This window comes from Falco peregrinus, chromosome 3, assembly GCF_023634155.1.
Source record: "Falco peregrinus isolate bFalPer1 chromosome 3, bFalPer1.pri, whole genome shotgun sequence".
NCBI classification, from domain to species: Eukaryota; Metazoa; Chordata; class Aves; order Falconiformes; family Falconidae; genus Falco; species Falco peregrinus.
This window is the reverse complement of record NC_073723.1, coordinates 96,203,255-96,212,813: the sequence shown is the minus strand read 5'-3', so window position 1 is coordinate 96,212,813 and position 9,559 is coordinate 96,203,255. Positions and strand designations below refer to the sequence as shown.

General features: G+C 43.5%; 1 long non-coding RNA gene across 1 annotated transcript; it reads right to left on the bottom strand.

Moving 5' to 3' along the window:
• Positions 1–2,805: 2,805 nt before the first annotated feature.
• LOC129784153 (uncharacterized) lies at positions 2,806–8,458 on the bottom strand. The gene is made up of 3 exons (XR_008746587.1): positions 8,359–8,458; positions 7,523–7,655; positions 2,806–3,034 (listed from the first exon to the last, which is right to left on the bottom strand). It is a non-coding gene; the product is annotated as an uncharacterized LOC129784153 (long non-coding RNA).
• Between the last annotated feature and the right edge of the window lie 1,101 nt (positions 8,459–9,559).

Sequence of the window (9,559 nt, the reverse complement as noted above, 5' to 3'; positions counted from 1 at the left end):
GAGTTTGGGGCAGCCTAGGGCCTCCCCCCCGATTCCTCCAGGGCGGTGTAGCCCTGTTGGACTGCAAGTAGTGGATAATGGTGCAGGTCTGGGCTCAGCACCGCCAGTGCGCAGCATCCGACCCATCTGACTGCTGCTACGTGGCTGTGCTGTCCTGTCCCTACCTGGTGGCCCTTGTGCCACTGTCTGTGCTGCTGCAGTTGCATCCTGGCATCGCAGGCAAACCTCCCTGTTGTGGCTGAGAAACCTGCCTTGGCACCTTTGCAGCAAGAGCTGCTTTTGCCTCAAACATGGTTTGAATTCCGGCATAAACAGGGCCTTAAGCACGGTGAAAATTTCGTGTTACCAGCCAGCCCCTCTGCCTGGCGTGGGGCTCCCAGGGAGCTGCCTCCTGGAGGCAGGAGCCGTGTCCCTCAGCAAAGCTCTGCACCAGCCTTGGGGCTTTCCAAAGGAGACTGGCACTGCTGGGACACGTCTGAGATGCCAGCACGCCCCGGGGTGAACAGGGATGTGGAAATCACAAGGTTGTTTTTCTCTCCTTTTAAGCCTATGTAACGGGGCTGAAAAAGCATTTTTTCTTTAAAAAAAAATCATTTTCTGCTGAAGAATGGGAGGCAGCTTAAACTTGCAATTCAGTCTTATATCTGTGTGAAACTGAAGAAATATCAGCCAGTTAGGTGTTTTAAAACATAAATATTTAATTGCTACTCAAAGGATAGGCCGGTAGTGGAAGATGGAAGAAGTTTACCATATTCTTATTATTTTTGCCTGTGGGCAAAAGTCCAACAAATCTTTCATGAGAGAGATAATTACACGAGGAAGGTACAGAGATGCGTGTTGCAGCACATGCGAATGCTGACCTGGCTGCTCCCAGCACCCGGTGGGGCTGGTGTGATGCTCAGAATTACATTTCTTTCTGGGAGGCTGGGGGAGGAAGGACTGAGGGTCTGGGGTGCAGGCAGGAGGGGCTTCCTCAATTACAAACCCTTAAATTTTATGTTGTCGAACACTGAGGGGAAATAACTGATGCTGATGAGGGATCAGAGGCAAGTCTGGAGTCTCTGAGCATCTTCTCTCCCCTTCCATGCCAGAGCTTGCTATTGCAAAACACCTGATGGGAGGTGATGATATAATTTGCAGTCAGATAAGGACATGCATATTTATGCAGGCTGTGGGAGGTGGGAGAAGGAGCCCTTGTGCAGGAAATGTAATGTTATTTGAAGAAACATGCTTCTTGGCCACTTTAATTGGCCTTTTCATTGCAAACCTATTTTTAGCATTCACCAAGGGATTCCATATGGATGGAGATTTTTTTGATTTTTTTTTTTTGTTTGTTTTCTTGGAGGGGACAAGATGGTGGGAGAGCTGAGGAGAGTAAGGTCTTGGCAACTTTTGCAGTTCTCTGGTGATCAAAGCTGAAAGGAGGGCAGTAATGTCAGGGAGCTCCCAGCAAAGCTGCTGGGGAATATAAACTGGCTCTATGGAGAGGGGTGAGGGGAAAAAGGGGAGATGCAGAAAAGTCATTAAAAAACAATAGGGTGTAAAAAAGTCTTTGCCTAATCTTAAATTTTTTTGTTGTTCTGTGTTTTTAAAATTTACTGTGGCCAAGCAAAAGGCATGCCTACCTGTAAATACAGAAACACATTTTGGATTACTTAAATTACAACAAAGGGCTATGTTTTATGTGTAGAACTTCAGCATGTATATTTTTGTGTGTGTGCCTTTTATTTCATTCAAAAGGAAGGCCTGTGAGGACTAGAAAAAGAGGAGGATACTGTCTCTTTATGAATACTAATAAGGAAATCAAGGGGGACAATGGCACTTCAAGTTTCATCTTTCCATTTCCTAGAGGCGCAAACTCTGCAAGTTGTCACCTTGGTGTATTCAGTGCCTCTTGAAGCACTAGACTCCTCCAGAGAGAATGTCAGCCCCAGCCCTGGGCAGTTTTGACAAACAGAGTATATATTGATACATGATAAAGTATGCTAGAAATCACCCCAGCGCTAAAGGCTACTATAGTTTTAATATCATCATTTGAATTAACAAGCATTCTGTGGAGAAATAATGAGCTTTCATTATTCAGAACATCATCCTTACCCCGGGAACTCAGAAACCATTAGCTCTTGAGAACTTAATGAAAAGATGATAAAGAATGTTTTAGATAAAAGTTTGAACGGGTGCACTTGGTAACTAAGGTAAAATATTAATGTTTCTCCCGGTGATGAATCGCTGTTGCTAAACTCGAGGAGATGGAGGGGTGTGCAGGTGTTCCCGTGGGCAGCGGCCGGGATGGGGGGCTGGCACCGCCAGTGCACCCCCCGCTGCCACCGGCATCCTTTGGAGAGCAAAGCGAGGGGGGAGGCGAGGCGGGAGAAGGGGGGGAGCTGGGTGCTTGGCTCTCCCCACCCTCCCCACCAGGTATTTTCCCACCATGGGACTGAAGCTAAACATCCTAATGCTGTTTCCCTCTCATTGGGATTCCCTTTTTTTCTTCTTTATTAAAAAGATAGCTGGGGCAATGCAGCCATGAGACAGTGGGAAGGGGCTGAAGGAACAAAACAGAGCAGAGCAAAAAAGCCCTTCTTGAAGCTGCTGGCCCCAGGCTCGGTTCAGGCAGGTCTGAGGCGCTCAGGCCGAGTGGAGTTGCCACTTTCTGAAATTCCATATGGGTGGCTTGCTACATGTCTGCAATAAAAACCCTCGGCGCAATAAACGAAGAAAAAAAATATATAAAAGTTTAAATTTTATTGGGTGTAAAGCTCTTAAAGAACTGCTGTTCACAAAGAGTATAAAGATTGCTGAGTCTCAGCGTACGTACCCCTACTAAAACGTGTTAGTCCTGCTGTTTTCTTTCTTTAACTGTAGCAATTTGCTTTCTTGCTGTTCTTTAATCCATGCACTTAGCGGTGCGGAGGGCTGGCAGCCTGCTTCCACCTGTGGGCGGCCGGGAGAGGCTGGCTGTCCTGCTGGAGCAGGTGGGGAGGTGGCACGGGGACCCCCCAGGTCCAGGGGGCTGTGAAAGGGTTTGTTCTGGCTAAGAACGTGAGTGGGGGGAGGAGGAAGAAAACAAATGGGAATAAACTATCACATAAACAGTCTTAAGTCACGGTGTTTGCTGCTAACAGATGCATTTAGGTAAATGCTGTTACCTCAAGAGGTGTTATCTTCTGGGGATCCTTATCATAATTTTGTTTTAAATCTGAACAGCTGTTGTTTAACTACCACAGACCACAATTTATCTACAGCTTGAGGCCATAAAGGTACTTTTATTACACTCTCTTTCCTTTTTTTTTCTTCCATTTGATTTAATTTCAGCATGTCTGACACCAAAATGCTATATACAATTTGCATATTACAATATGCACTATTGCAGATTCCATACACTGCTAAATGGGAAAATCGGAACAGAATGGTAAATGGGGAAAGCTTGCAATGACAAATAAAAGAGGAAGATGAGCTCCCATGTTTCATTTACATGTAAAATATTCTGACAATAGTTGTTTCCCCAAGAACAAAGAGCTGGTTTTTCTAGGGTGACTGGTTTATGATGGCTGCAAGAAAAAAAAAAAAGGATGTTTTTTTTGGCACCGGAACAGAAGCATGCTTATCTGAATTGAGCCCTGGGGCTTGCCATATAATTGGAATAAAACTTAAGTCTTACTTAAGAAACCAACAAATATGGAAGCACAAACCATATCCAAAAGGAGCAGCCAGGGTGTACTAAGATCAAAAATTGCCTCTCTGCGGGTGAAGTCCTGTCTGAAGCTTGAATCCTGAAGAGGACTTCAGCAAAATGTAGTTTTGTTTTGAGGCACCTGGTCTTTTTTAGTTAATAAACTTTGGAGATCATGGGATGCAGGGAGGAGAGGTGTTGCAGGTGTTTTATGGTTCTTATGTGGGATCATTCCAACCTTTACATCTCTGGGCCCGATGACCCAGGTGGTATCTGCCAGCCCTAGGTTACTGCTTCCAGTCCTGCAAAGGGATCTGCGTGGATGGAACTGAGGTTTTCACTGCCCTGCTGTAGGAAAGGTGTGCGGCTCTCCTGGTATTGCCCTTTTCCTTGGGGAAAAAGGTGGCCTTTGCCTCCAGAGTTGTCAGTCCAGCAGCTTTCACCAGCACAAAAATTGTGACGGGAAATCTCCTCACATGTAAGGTTTTGGGTAAGAATTTGAGTTTGGATAGCCCTTAACACTTAACCCAAACCTCTAGAGTTTTGCCCTATATTAGTTTTTCTTTGGCATAAATAATAATTACTGACTTAATTGTATGTTTAATAGTTTGATGACAGAAAATATATCTCGCCACCTTTACTCCCCTATTTTCTCCATCCTAGCTGCGAATGTGAAAGCTGTATGCATCTTTGGGAGTGGGGTGTTCTTGTTGAACTGTTTTCCTAAGTGCAGAATACATTAATCTGTTGGCATTTAATAAAAGTAAATAAATACTATTCCATAGCTTAGCTTCTGTTTGACCTTTTGTACTCTAACATCCATCAAGTAATGTGAGACTGCTTAGCTTGGCTTTTCAAGGACAGCGTGCAGAAAACAATCTGGTGAGGGGTAAGTGGGCTGGGGTGTGTGTGACCAGTTAATAACTACCCCTCAATGCCCCTCTTGGATGCTGTTGGTGAACAAACTGTGTTTGTCTCCTTGACACTTAACGCTTAAAATGAGCACAGGTAGAGTGGGTGGGCTATGCTGTGATCCCAGAAGTCAAAAAAATTTTTTAATATCTGTCCCAGTCAGTTTAATGTCTCTGTTTAAGCTTCCCCAACTTGGGAAACTGGAAAGAACGAAGATATTTTTTTTTTTCCTTCTTCCTGGAGAGGTAGCAGAAATAGGAAAAAGACACCTTAATGTAGTGGTAGACTTGTCAGCATGGAGTACTCATGTCCTTACAGATATTGTGCAGTGCTCAGTGTCTTGCAAATGAGCAGTGGTGGGATTTATTGCAGTATGTGCAGGTATGAACCAGTGGCTAATGTCTCTTGTATAATATTACTCCTGGAAGTACAACTCCACAAAGAATACTGTCTGGAATTACAGGGCAAGAGCAAGTCAACAGTTAATTGGCTGTGCTGTAATTACTTCTAGATGCATAATATGCAATACTTATAGGACTTGTAGAAGTGGCATACAAATTTCACAGTGGTCTCCTGGTACTTGATCATGTGTGGAGGATTTTGGTGGTCTCTGTAGACCTTGGGATTAATGGCACTGTAATAATTTATTCCTGCTCTATTTTAAAATAGTGGGTGTATTTTTATTTTCCTTTTTTTAAAAGATGAAGTCTGCCTTTAATTGACTTATAGGGTAGAGGAAAAAAAATAGGACATGCTGTTCAAAGGCTTTGTCATTCCTTGCTAGGATGGAAGTCATTCTACTTGCTTTTTGTTTGCTTGGAGTTGTTTACGCTTCTGGCGGAGCATGGAAGCAGTGTGTAGTGTGCAATGGTACTGCAGCCCAGCGGGTCTTTGAATAACTGATACCTGATTTTCCTCACCTTTAACCCCAACGTGTGTAGATGCAATTTCACCGAGTTTATAGAATTACTGTTGTGGTCGTACTGGGTAAAGATCTGAAATGTCCAAGAGCTGTGTGGCTGGGAACATGGATGAGATCTCTAGGCAGCAATGAATTCTTGTCCTGGCTATGTCTCACAGTTTCAGCAGTCCCCAGAGCTGTGGCTCTTTGGATGTTATCCAAGCCTCTGAAGTAAACTGTAATCCTTCCCACTGCAGCCGTGAAAAGGCTCTGCAATTTGGTGGCATGACAGGCACCTACCAGGGCTGCTGAAGCCAGACTTGGGAAGTGGCTGTGGTGGGACTCCGTGCACGTGAGGTTTGTATGTGCTTAGCTCACCTGCCTTGTGCAAGGTGGATACTGAAGTTATTGTGAAGCTTTATAATATGGACTTTGGAATCCCCAAAATGCCATTTATACTTTACCTTATTAAATATGGAAATCATGTCAAAGGTAAATGTCAAGGGGCTATAAAATTACCCTTCTTATCTCCTGTACATTTATCAGTTGATAAATGGAAAGAAGCTGCTGCCAAAATAACTGTGAATGAATAATTTATAAATGACTGATGCATCGTGTATGTTGTTTCAGGCAGAAAACAGTAGGACATCAATAATCAAAAGAAGTTGGATTAATTCAGCAGTATTTTGCAGTTAATATTTTTATCTAAATGCTGCAGTCTGGACCTTTTGTCATCGTGAGATCCTTCTCTTTGTCACTAAGGACTGATCCACAGATCACTGAAATCAATAGGAGTCAGCTGTTTACTTCAGCAGGCTGTGAATCAAATTTATAATATGCATATATAGCTTTTTTCCTCTGCACTGACAGTGTTCTGAATTTGAATTTCTTTAGTGCTGTGTGCCTTCGCACAGAATTTGGTTCAGATGTTTCTTCCCTCCCTACCTCCTTGTGGGCTGAATGTCCCAGGCAAGAAATTAGGAGAACCTGATGAAACAAAGATGAGGGAAAGGTGGCTGCCAGAAGAAATACCGATCTACTTTTGTTTATCTACATACTTTTGTTTCTGTTCACACAGAGAAAACTGATTTCTTGCAGCTTAGGTTTCAGTGCAAGGCAGACTCTTTCCAGCATCTGTTTTTTACAAGCCTACCCCAAATAGATAACATTTTGAAGGTGTGGTTTTCTTTTTTTTTTGCACCAGTCATCACAAATAAGGTTAAATGCTGAAGAGGTAAACTAGATTCTTTCTTCCTGTTCTCTTCATGTGATTTAAATATGGCCCATTTTGCCCATCACATGACAGAGCTGCCAGAGATTGCCTCAAGCTAGTTTATGGCTTTAACTAAAGGTCATTTTAGGGGGGAAAAAAAATCCCATGGAGCAAGGGGAGGAGACAAATGTATTTAAAAAAAAAAATACATTAAAAAGTAGCTATTAAGCGTTTGTTCTGAAGAATGCAAATGAAAAGGAGAAGCTGCCATTATGCTGGAATGAGTCAGGGGAAAGAAATAAAACCACACTAATAATAATAAACTCTTCCTCCCTCCTCACAGCGCAACGCTTCACAAAAGGAAGGTGCACAAAGCAATTGCCTGGATTTCAGTCTACAGCTTTTTCTACCTGACCTAGATATCTGACTAGCAGTTCACCACTGCAGAAAATGCCCTACTGCAAAACTCCTATCCCACTGGCTGCTAATAAGAGCAATTCTCACGTACCACTACATCCAGCCCCACAATGTAATTGGTCTGGCTCTCCCAGCTAGCCGCCGCTCCTCCTGTAGGGCCACACTGTGAAGAGAAATCCCAGACCTCCCGAGGGCTGAGGGGCTCCAAAACTGCGCTATGTTATCAACAGCTACATGGTTAGCTAACTGCTGTGACTAAATGGAGATTGGGAAGCACTGCAGGCAAGGGATGAAAAGTGATGCCCTCCCATAGCACAATGCCGATATGCAGAATTGGCCGAAACAACGAAACTTCACAGACAGTGCAGCAGAAGGCATTGGCTCTCTTGTTTGGGCATTTTATTACCTGGAGCAAAATGTGCAGAGAAGGGAGATAATGAAGTACTTGACTAATTCGGTGTGATCCAGCTGGCTAAGCCAGAGGGGCTGCAGAGCAGGAAAAGCTACAGAACTCACTGCTAGCCATTTTCCCTTGATACCTGTGAAGCCAAAACAAAGAAGTGCAGAGATCAAAAAAACAGGGCAATATCAATATCAGAAAAGGGGAGGAGAAACCTCTAGGATTACCCCCCTTCTCCCTTCTGCTCTCTGTTTGGTGGTGGGTGTGGGTAGGGAACGTTATTTTCATTTGCCTCGTGCTAACTTCTAATCTATTGGAGAAATTCACCAAATTCCCGAACGTTTAGCACCCTGTGTGCCACAATGCTCAATGCCAGCTTAATTTTTATCTACCATTTGTAATTGGGGAAATAAAAGGCAGGTTTTGTAATACAGGCACATACATAGGAGTGCCTACAAAAACTCATATCCCCCTTTTCCGCAGCCTAAAAGGTTAGATAAACTATACAATTCTTATCCAGAGGGAAATTAGAAAATAAAGTGTGCAAATTCCTCTCTCCAGCTCCTAGGCATCAGTGTGTTTTTTGCTGCTGCCTGTAGGTTTTTTGTTTGTTTTTTTTTTCTCTGACAACCCAGCTATTTAAGCACACAAGACTCATTGCTGCTTCTGCCTCTTCCCCTTCCCTGCCTGCTCCACACTATCTTCCTTCAAAGTGCAGTGCAATTCCAGCTGCACTAACAAGCTGTTTCCCAAACTAGTGTATTGTTAAAAAAAAGCCAAGCCAGCAGTAAGTAAAAGGCTGTTACTCTACTTAATTAAATAGAAAAGGCTAAACTTCATACCTGGTGTAACGTAGATGCGATGCCATAAGAAGAATTGGAGAAATACCCATCTCCACCAAGGCTGAATGTAGCCCATGCTGCTCATCATGGCTGCCAGGGAATGAATCACTGCTGACCAGTCTGCCTGCCAGCCGCTGTTCATACCCTTTTTTTTTTTTTTAATAGGAGACAGGCAGACACTATGCATCATTCAGAGATGAGCATCACAAACATGCTTTGCAGGGAAGGCGACCACAGCAGACTGCCAATGCTCTTCCAGTGCCAATTATAGTGATGGTTTAATCGTAAAAGCAGATTCATTAAAATGGGATCAGAGCCAAGGTGTTTGTGATTTGGAGGCTTGTGCTAACTTTTGATAGTTATCATCAGGGGCAGCTGATGTGACATCACCCTGCAACTCTACGTGACTCATTTTTTTTAATGGACCACATGCCTTTGCATGATAATTTTGCTGCTAGAGTTAGCTTGGTATTAGCTCAAAAGACAGAAACATCAGCACCCAAATCTGAAGATGTGTTGAGAGATTGCAGTTGTCATGGAAATAAGGGGCAATGGCTGATGCTTACCTCCTCTCTAAAATGGAAGTCCACATTTGCTCCCTTCAGCCTGGAAGCTAACAGAAAGGACTAGATGAAATGGCTACTTTCTGACGACATGGATGTGATGAAATGGGAAGCCCTTTTTAGGTTTATATATAAGTTTTCCTGAAACATTTTTCTCTAGGAAAATATTTTCAATATTGGAAAAATAAATCTCTGTACCTGGTTCAGTTTTTCCATATGGTGGTGGTGTGACCAAAAAATGCCTGGAAAGCACCTTGCAAAAGCTGTTTTTGAGTGTCAGTGGTGAAGGGGCAAACATGAAGCACTGGCTTGTGGTCGGGCTCGGTTGTTGTGGTACAGTTGGGATTTTCCTGTAGGAGATGTGTGTATATCTGGCTGCTTTTGCATGGGTACAGGCTGTGCTCTTCATGAGCTGATATGGAGGTTACATGGTGCTGTGTACCACCTAACCGAGGGTATCCATGTGATGCAGATTAGCTGCTCATTAATAACTCATGAGTTCAAAGAGTTACAACCTGACAGGCCACCTCCTGTATCAATACAGCTATCAATAGTGGTGACGAAAATTGTTCAGACAAAGCCTCTTAAGGCGCTACTGGATTTAGCAGCACAGGGATAACGGGAACGTACTCGTCCCT